Below are 10,995 nucleotides of genomic sequence, written 5' to 3'. Positions count from 1 at the left end.
GTAATGCTAAAGCGGTTCCGGGGGGGAATAATGCTAAGGAGAAAGGGTGGTGTTTTTTAGTGGGTCCTTGGTAGCATCATTATAATGACAGAGTTGACTTTGTATAACGTATAATTATACGCAAGGTATAATTGAATATTATATATGTCAGGTCATTGTAGTGATGCGTCAACTAAGATCCCCACACTACCGAGAAGTGCGGACCCTTCACTACAGAGCCTGATATTGTGCTTCAAGATCTAAAGACCAAGATAATTTAAGTGACGGAATTCTTGGCACCAAAGATGGTAATTTCACGGCAAAGGAGAGAGAAACTCGAGCGAAATATCAGGCTCTTCTTTTGAAGCTAAGCAGGCTGTACCAAGGCCACAAAGTCCATCTTCTGTCTCATAATCGGCTGTCCTGGAAGTATGAAAGCTTCATTTCTCAGCCAACTCAACAAAATCTCGGCTTGCCAGCATCAGGCTCAGACGATCGCAGGTCAGATGCTAAAGGCTGTTCTAGTGGGTTCACTGCATCTAGTCCGACAACACTGGTCCTCCTAACATTTTACAAAGGTTGATAACTCTAGAAAAGTATCCAGAGGTGAAACCTTCACCTCCAACTGTGCCGGCTGCCGCGTAAGATCATTCGCGGCTAGATACTGCACTCTAAGGAACAGTGTTTTACGAATTATCTTGCGTGAATTTCCCGTTCTTGCTTACCTTCTAGGATAGAATGAGCAGGAGTGGATTACGTACACGTTCCGGTTGCTTTGAGATTGGTTGCTTTAAGGAACCATGATCGTAGCTTCTGGAGCTTACAACTTCTCTCTTAATAAATTATACCGAATATCATTTTTTAATTTTAGAAAAGAAAGTATTGAAATTCATTTATTTTATTAATGTAAAATATTTTAAGGCAACTAGGTCATAATCTAAACGCAGTTCGGAATTTAAAAAGTATCCTTCACAAACATTATCTTGTAATTTACAACTATGACATTCAGAGGTTACCAATGTCGAATTCTATGCTTCATTTGAAATTACTTATATGTACTTGATGTACAAGTAAATTTTTGTTGCCGGTAATTTTTAAGTAGACATAGTGTAATTTTTTCGTATAAAAACAAAAGAGAATTCAATAGAATTATTATCGTAATCATGTGCAATGTGGTGATTTAGTGTATTCTGTGACCAAGGCACTTTTATTCATATTCGCTTTCAATTAAAAAGACACGTATTGCAGAAACAGAAATAATAAGTTGTCCTATTTCTTTTTACTCATTCATTTTGCATAATGTTCTGATATAATTAATCACTGTTTAATTTCCCAATTAAACTGTTCATTATTAGTTTTTCAAGGTTTTTTTCTTTTCCTATTTACAACTGATTCGCAATTAGCATTTTCCATATTGTTTGCAATGTGTTAAAGGGCACCAGTTTCGGCAAGCACAAAACTCTTATACACATAATTCGATACGTTCTCAGATGTCGTAGGCGAAATACAAGTCTATAAGAAAAGATGATAGGACAGTGGAGTACTTTTGTCTATTGGTAGATGAAAGTTATGGTAGGAGACTTTGGATGGACCAACATTGTGAGTTAGTATTTTGGCAAATAATAAACAATTCTAAAAATTTTTGACTAAATTGCACTCTCAAATTATAGTATCATGCAACTTTAGTGCAAAGAACAACACGTTTTTACAAATTTGGTACACAAAATTGTATTTTAGAGACATTGTACTGTAGATTTCTGTTTTTAAAGAAGACCCCAACAGTTTTTTTTATGACTAAAGTAAATCTTCATTCTGTTTGAAGTTTTGATTCTGGATTAAGGCAGAAATATATAGAAATATCCAAGCGATTTTGCATTGATCAAGAATGTAAATCAACAAAAATAAATTTGAAGTGTAATTCCAAGTATTATGCCAACAGTTCGTGTAGAAATAAACGATGCTCTGCTTTAGCATATGCCTTAATAAAAATTGTCGTTTTTCATCACAAAAAAGAATTGTTATTTATACCATAATGATTTCTCTGCATCTAAGGATAAGCAAAACGGGTACAGCCCAATTCATTTTTGCCACTTAGGTATATTTGAGAAGGTTTAATCCTAATGCCATGGCAGAAAGTTCTGACTCTTGGAAAAAGTAGCTCTATTATAGGGAAAAAAGTCGCACTGAGTTCTCTTATCTCGGTAAAAAAAATTTGGTTATAAGAGCAACAACTCTGTAGAAACTCAAACTTTTCAGTGCCTATATTTGGAAAGTCAACTTTTAGCTGTTCCTAAACTCGCAAAAATGTCCGGAAAAATGGAAAAAATTCAAGTGGATTACTTGTCTATTTGTAACTGGAACCCAAGTTTACAAATTAAAAAATATTTAAAATGTTGGTCAAGAGAATTGTTAATGCAAGTAAAAATTATCTCCGGCAAGACAATGAGAGTGATGTTTTGTGTGAAATACAGTTTAAAATTATTGAAAAATTTTTCAACTATTAAAACAATATTTTCCCTTGTGAATCTTAAAAACTACTATTTTATGGAATTGATTCGATGCAGTTGATGAATTTTGAGAGCGATATATATTGCAGAGGACAATTTTGCAACCATTTAAACAATTATTTGTAATTCAATGGCGCCTTATGCTGCAAAAGTTGGAGGACAAGAAATATCATTATTTAAATCATTTCAAACTTTCTTTCAAAAAAAGTGTCACTCATAACATTTATTACTTGCGACATTAATTTAATAAAACAATTAATTAATTGTTTGAACAAATAAAAATTATTGAAACAATGGGAAAATATCCTTAACAAAATAATATCACATCTTACATTCGTTAATTGTGTCGTTAACTCGAGATAAAAAGCAAAAAAAAGATGGATTTTGAAATCAAAAGTAATTGGGTGAAAATTATTCCTCAAACATTTCTAAAGAGGTAACAGAATTTATATTTCCAGAATGTTAATAAAAAGTACTTATTTTTTTCCATTTGTTTGAAAATGGAAATATTACCATTTAATATCCCATGTTAATTTCAACAGCCCGGGAGCATATTGTACAATTTAATAAATATATTAAATATATAAATTATATAAATATATAAATAAATTATATAAATATATAAAATTTTTAACTAGTTAAAATGCGGAATTGATATGATCATTTGTCAAAACTAGTTTTATCTAGTCAAAACGTGCAGTAACTAAGCCTTTTTGTAAAAATCCAATGATTGGCCACTTACTCTTCTCTAGCCAGCTGCTGAAACGTGTTTTTTAAGGGGGCCCTGGAAAAGGGGTCCGAGGTATGACGAATCGCTCTTCTGTGACCAGTCTCTAAAAAGTAATTTTTGAAGGTGGAACCTGGAAATAAGATGGATTTAAAAAATCTTCAGGTTATTACAAAAGGACTTGGTTACTTTGCGTGTTGATTAGTTAAAACTAGTTTTGATAAATGATCTTAGTAATTTCGCGTTTTAATTGGATTTGGGTGTAAGCGGTAACATGCGTAATATACTGACATCTGAACAGTTGATATATAAAAAGAGAATTAAAACCACATGACCAGGTCTGGTACTAATATCTCCATTTGCTTACGTACAAACATTGGTTTTTGAAAATATCCTTTGCGAAAATATGAAAATCGTATTTTTTCGCATGACTCTGTCCTTGTTTGACTTTTGATGAACTCCTGAAAACAAAAACAAGAATCCAACGAGAAAATTTGGACCACCACCATAAAATTTTCCTATTGTAATTTTAAAAAATACCCTTAAAAAATTCCTAAAAAAGTAAAAAAATTGGATAAAAATGTAATAATATTGACCAACATTTCGGCATATATACAGCACCTTTATCAAGTTTTTTCAAGAGGATATTTTTTCTAATTACAATAAGAACATTTCATTACGGTTCTTCAAATTTTTTCGGTGGATTTTTGGTTTTATTTTCAGGAATTCCATACATTAACTTGATTATTGGACGTTAAACAAGATTTAAAATTTGATTTTTGATCTAATTTTAATTTTATAAATTTTAAAATCATATAGATGCTTAAACATTGTCACTATGCATACGTTAAAACAAGAGTGCGTGGATGGTTCTTCGTTCCCTCCACTCTAGGGTATGTTCGAAGAAGGCGTTTTGAAGACCTTATATACATTCAACTTTTCGTTCTGTGACCGAGATATTAGTAATAAATAAATAAATATCATACATTTTATAAACGTTTATGAAACGTTCAATAAACTTTCAGATGGACAGACTGCAGACATTTGCAAAGACTTTACCACGTTATTACAACGTTGTTACATCGTTAAAACAACTTTCATTTTCAAAGTTTTAATTTTTTTAAAGAATATTTTTTTTAACGTAACACAATTTTGAGAGAGAGAGCTAATTATATTATTATTTTTATAAATTATTCAGACAACATTGGTACGAAATTGTATTAATAATTTATCTAAATAATGATGCAATGAGAGATAACACCAAGTACTTTTTTTTGTTATGATTTCTTTAAAAAAGTAAAGATATTATAATATGGTATTATAATATCTATATTTTTTGCATGCAAAAAAGCAAGGAAGCCTCGATTATTGTTACGGCACATTTCTTAAAAATAGTTAAGTTATACTTACTGGAGAATTATAAATAATCTGCTTGATTCACACTATATTCTCACACAATATAAATTACACTAAAAAATAAATAATGCTCGCTTTAAGAAACGTATTCTTGATGTTTTGCCTTACATGAATGAGATTCGAGCTCAAAAAGTTTGTTACAGAAGTCTTCTACAAAATCATCACTTTCAGCTACCTGAGTTTTTAATGAACTTCTATCAGTCTGTGTCCAAGATGTAAATATAACTTCATTGATACAATTTTGATCAAAAATTTTACTAAGATATTCTTTTAGTGTGTCTGAGTTGGTGCAAGATTTACATTCGTTCAAATAGCAGGCTTCTGAAGGAGTTCAACAAGTAATTAACTTAAAACTACCATTATCATTTTTTAAAAGGATGCCGCAATTTTCAGTCAACTATTCTAGATCAAGTGAATCCAACATTTAGGTAACATTTTCGTAATGGACACAAACCGAATGCGTGTCACTTTCACTAGCTAGAACGTAGTGGTACAGTCTAAGCTGTACAAATTTAGAAAATCCTATTTTGACTTCTGAAAGCTCAGTTTGAAAACTCTGAAATAATTCTGCAAGATTGCATAATACCAAACGTTTCTGAACTTGTTTATGGAATTCATCTTCTTGTTTTAATGATACAAAGTCCTTTATACTTGGCATCCAGCGACTATTAGCATCATCCACGTAGAAATGTTGTACTAAAATTTTAGTTTTCACCAGAAATTTTTTCCCTCAACTTTGGGTCAGATGAAGTCAAGATTTCTTTTTGAGCCACAAGTTTGTTGGCTTTTTCAGCTTGCGGTTTAGGTGTATAAAATTCCTTTATTAATTTCCTGCGGCCCCAGGGCTGCATTTAAGAATTTGCCGCTTTAGGCGGATAACAAAAGTGCCGCCTTTTTACGAACTAATTACATTTTTAAATAACTTTTACTGACTAATTGAAAAACGTCTTGTAATTTAAACAAATAATTATTGACAAATGCAGAAAAATGTATGTAAATTTGCCGCTTCGGGCACAGCCCATGTTGCCCCTATGGTAAAGTCACGCCTGCGCGGCCCCATTATTTAAATGCCAGAATTAGAAGCAAAATCTTTCCCGAGGGGTCAATAGTCTCTGCAAACTTTTCTTTTATTTGAGTCAGAACTTCAACGCATGCTGCGCGATAATCATCCTTACATTCGTCATTTTAATTTGGCGATAATGAAAAGTCTGGAAATTGTCCATTTTTTCTAGTTGTCCTTCACCATTATCATCTATTTGTGCTTCATCCTTCTCAGTTATGTTAACTTCATTTAGAGGTGACTTCATCAAATGAACTTAATCGTTTTCTGCAATTTGAACAAATCATTGAATTTTTTTTTCCAATTTCTGGAAACTTCTTTTTTATACTAGACGATACAGGTCTTAGTGCCTCTCATTTTACATGACTTTGTTCCTGAAAAGGATTTACGCATTTATATTAAAAATCACTTTTTCGAGCCCTAATAAAACAATATAAGTTATATTTTTATTAGAGATACTAGATCTGAATTTAGTAAAAATAAAATTACTTTAATCACATGCACTTACCTTCAAAATGTTGGTTGCAGGAACAATCTCTGAGAACAATCATCTTTTTAAATTAGGTCTCGTTTACGAGTAAATTCAATATTCGCCACCTATCAGCTCACATGTCAAGTTTAGAAAATTCGTGGGAAATTTTAAAACTAGAAACATAAACTTTTGTATTTTCAACTACAATTTATGTAAAAGCTCACTAAGTAAATTTTTATCACATATTATAATTTGTAATTGTTCATTCACTTTGAATAAAAATATCTTTGAAATAGAGTAGGAATATGATGAGAAGTTAGGATTTTTTCTTTATTTGAACAAAATTTTGTTATTACAATCTATGAGATTCACCCTCTAGCTCGTTATGGTAGCGTACGTCGCGATACGAGGCTTTCTCCACGTAAACTTTATTCTGTTACTCGAGAACCAAGCCTCGGCCCATAATTCCCTTCAGAGGGACTTTAATACATGAAATAAGGCTCATTTTAAGCTATTTATGGAAAAATAAAAATGGTGCAAAGTTTAAAAGAAATTATTTTATTTTTTATATTGAAAAATTTTGGTCAAATTTTTAGTTCAAATTTTTTTGCTTATTTTTATCGAAAAGTGCGTAAAAATGTGAATCCAAAGACTTTATATAAAAGTAATTTGCCTATACTAGATAATAGCTACAGGCATTCAACGCCTATGGTGCGCGAGCTGGCGTGCAAACTTTCACTTTCGTGCATGCGAAAAACTAATTGTTTGATGTACCTAAAATTTGGTATAAGACATCCTATCTAATAGGAACATGACTTTACCTAATATAAACCCGATCTGAATACCTCAAATTTTTAGGTGGGTTCACTTCAGAAATATAATGATTTATATTTTTGGAACTCAATTTGAATCTTTGAACTCTTTAATTTAAAAGAGTTAAAAATTCAAAATTTGCAGATTATATGCAATTCATTTAAACTTGTTTAGTTAGAAAGTGTTGCTACTTTCAATTTTAAACGAGTAAATTATTGAGCATCCGATAACATAGTTTTTCAATCAAAAAAATTATAAACGTCAATTTGAAAAGTTTAAAATTCAAGAATTTCAAATTGAATGATTTAATTTTTAGTTTGTTTTCTATTTTTCAAATGGAAAAATGCTTAACCTTAGAGTTCGAATATCTTATTTTATTGAACGTGAGAAAGACACGGCAAATGACAGGGGAAAAACAAGTTTTTACGAATGTGTCTGTCTGTATGTCTGTCTCTATGTCTGTCTGTCTGTGAACACGATAACTTTCGAAAAAATTAATCTATTAGATTGCCCTTGTGCACACTCGTTTAGTGTTTTAAACTAAAGATCAAGTTCGTTAGCCAGACATTTTGGATAAAAATTCAAAAAGTGGGCACATTTTGAATATTTTTGAGAACACTTTTTTAAAAATTCCAGAATTCTCTGTACGGTTATTTTTAGTATTCAAAAAGTTGAACAATGTATTCTAATTACTTTTTTTTGAAATCCAAAATTACCAGAGTAAGAGCATTTTCAAAATCCAAAAAAACAAATTAAAATGAACATTTTAAGCCAAACAACGCATGATACGAAAAAAAGTTAGAAGAAAAAAAAAGTTACTTTTTAAAAGCCCTACAAGATTACGATAACAATTTTTTTAATTTGGTCGAAAAGTTAAAAATTCCAAATTTGATCGTACCAAAAATTTTTGTAACCACATTTTTTCAAGATTTAAAAATTGTATGTACGGTTGTTCATAGTACTCAAAAACTCAAACAATTTATCCTCATGACTTTTTTCTATAAAAAGAAAATTATCAGAGTTAGAGCATTTTCAAAAAAAAAAAAAAAAACAAACTGAAATGAACATTTTAAGCCAAACAATGCATGATATGAAAAAAAGCCAAGAGAAGAGAAACTTTGCTTTTTGAAATCCCTAAAAGATTATAATAACAACATTTTCAATTTGGTCAAAAAGTTTAAAATTCCAAATTTGATCGTACAAAAAAATTTTGAAACCACATTTTTTCAAGATTTAAAAATTCTATGTACGGTTGTTCATAGTACTCAGAAACTGAAACAATTTATCCCCATGACTTTTTTCTATAAAAAGAAAATTATCAGAGTTAGATCATTTTCAAAATCCAAAAAAACAAATTGAAATGAACATTTTAAGCCAAACAACGCATGATATGAAAAAAGCCAAGAAAAGAAAAACTTTGCTTTTTGAAATCCCTACAGGACTACGATAACAGCTTTTTCAATTTGGTCGAAAAGTTAAACATTCTAAATTTGATCGTACCAAAAATAATGAAAAATTAAAAAATTCCATTTTGTGGTCAAACTGTGCAAGATACGAAAAAAATAAAAAAACTCAAATTTCGTGCCCTGGGAAGAACTACAAATTTATAATAAATCACTTTTCGATATAAGCTACGAAAAAAGATTAGACAAAAATTGTTCATCCAAAAATTTGCTGTTTGAAAAAACGACACAAGATACGAACTTAAAATACCAAACAAAAGTTGTTCACCTAAAAAGATCTATAGATTTATAATTAATCATTTTTTGATTGGACGAGTAGATCTTCTTTTAATTGTAAAAAATAAGATAAAAAATACAAAAATGAACTATTTGGAAAAAGCGCAAAAAAGACGAATGAGGACATAGGCTCTTATATAGGACCCTGTATAAGTTCCTGTATTAGACTCTATGCAAATGCGCAGTGGTTTTTATTCAATCGTAAAAAACAACATTGAAAATAAAAAATTATAAAACAAATACAAAAATAATCATGATAAATACAATTTGCTTTTCATTTTGCAATTTTTTAATAAGTAATCCCAGACAGAGTTACATAAAAATGTATTATAATTGATACAAAAGTGTTATGTAAAATGTAGAAAATTTTACATGTCGGATAAAATCGAGTGCGAAGCACGAGATACGTGATGAGAATGTGCTCGTTAAAGTCAAAAGAGCTTTAACAAAAGAGAGTTCAGAATTACAAAATTACAGTTGTCGGTCCGTTCACCTTTGATTTTAAAAGGTCTGTGCCCGAATGTGGAAGAAATGCAAAGACCGTGTACGGAGTGCGATTGCCATCAGTCGCATACCGTAGGTGCGCTCAAACTCTCTTTTAACGAAAAAAATTCACAATTACAAAATTACAGTGGTGGATTTTTTGAGTCTTAATTTTACAAAGTTTGCGCAAGAATGTGCAAAAATATAAAGACCGAGCGCGAAGCGCGAGAACCACAAGTTGCGCACCCTAGGCGCGCTCAAAATTACGAGCGAAGCGAGCCGTGCGCATAGTGTGCGATGAGAGTGGGCCCGCGTAGCGGGCAGATATTTTTTCTTTGATTAAAATGGCCAACCTGATATATGTACGTACATAGGGTAAGGGCGGCAGCGCCAACCAGTTAACAGTCAATGTTTCTATCGTACCAATATAAGAAACCTGCGTACCAATCGTATTGAGAATAATAATATTTAATAGTTTCTTCCAAGTGGTTGACAAGAGAAATATATGTTCTACGTTGCCGATCATTTATCAACGAAACTTGTAACACGTGTATCGCCCAAGCACTTGTAAATATTATTTTTGTCAGGCCTGCTCTCTGACCACACAGGTCAGTTACACCAGCCCTCCTCCCCACTTTTTATTTTCGGGTTTTCTATAGCCCACTGAATTGCGCCTCAAATGCGCTCAAATGCGCCTCAAATGCGCTCAAATGCGCCATCGATAAAAACTGTTGCACCACAAAACTGTAGAAATTATATCAAGAGCTAAGGGGGGGATAGCGCCACGCTACCCCCCCCCCCCCAATAAAATAAATAATGTTACAACTTCAAAAGCGCTTAAATGCGCCACCACTAAAAAATTTTGCGCTAGCTAATTAACAAAGATATATTTGGGGAAGGTGCAGTATAACGCAGGTCTTAAATCATCAACAGTGATGTGCAATATAAAGTTGCGGACATCGATTTATTCGTCTGCAAATGCGCTCACATGCGCCAACAAATTTTTTTGTGAGAACATGGAAAATTTCCCAAAATATAGGAGGTAAAATATATTCTATACAGAGGGACTGCAGTGTATATATTTCAAACAAAATTCTTCAAACTGCTCAATTTATTAGGGTCAAGCATTTTTTACTTGGCAACTGACCAGAATTTTATGTTAAATTGTGTAATGGGAAAATCGTAAAAGCTCCACTTTTTACGTGTAAATTATTATGCGCTTGAATTTAAAATCTCTGAATTAAACAGTTTTTAAGATTCGATGGCAAAAGTTTAAGATTTAAAAGAGTTATACTCTCAATAAACAGATTAATGGGCAGTTCACTTTTCATTAATTTAAATCATAAAAAATCACTTTAAAGAGTATCAATTTTTTAATTTCCGTGAACGTACCCAATTTATGCGAATCGGGAAATGGCCGAGAATTTTTTTTCGTTTTAAACGGCCACCCTGTTATTCAACTTAGAACAGTCAATTTATTTAGTACCATTTGACAATCTTGTAGTTTTTTTTGTGAGTGATTCTAAACTAATCTATTTATATTATTACATTTTCTTTCAAGGAAAAGATATAATACAAAAATGTAATGCATTTCTAATACGGGTGAAATTTAATACATTCTTCGTACAAAAATTGAAATAAAAAGACATCTTACAAGGTCTGAATAAGAGATTCTTATGCTAGTTGACGAAGAGGGCGTGGATCTCGAAACAGTAATGGTACGAGGGTTAGCGTTCGCAGATGATAAGGTTGTTACGGCAGAGTCTATCGAAGACCTACAAAGAATGTTGAATAAACTA

This window comes from Belonocnema kinseyi, chromosome 10, assembly GCF_010883055.1.
Source record: "Belonocnema kinseyi isolate 2016_QV_RU_SX_M_011 chromosome 10, B_treatae_v1, whole genome shotgun sequence".
NCBI lineage: Eukaryota > Metazoa > Arthropoda > Insecta > Hymenoptera > Cynipidae > Belonocnema > Belonocnema kinseyi.
Note: the sequence above shows the minus strand (reverse complement) of the source record.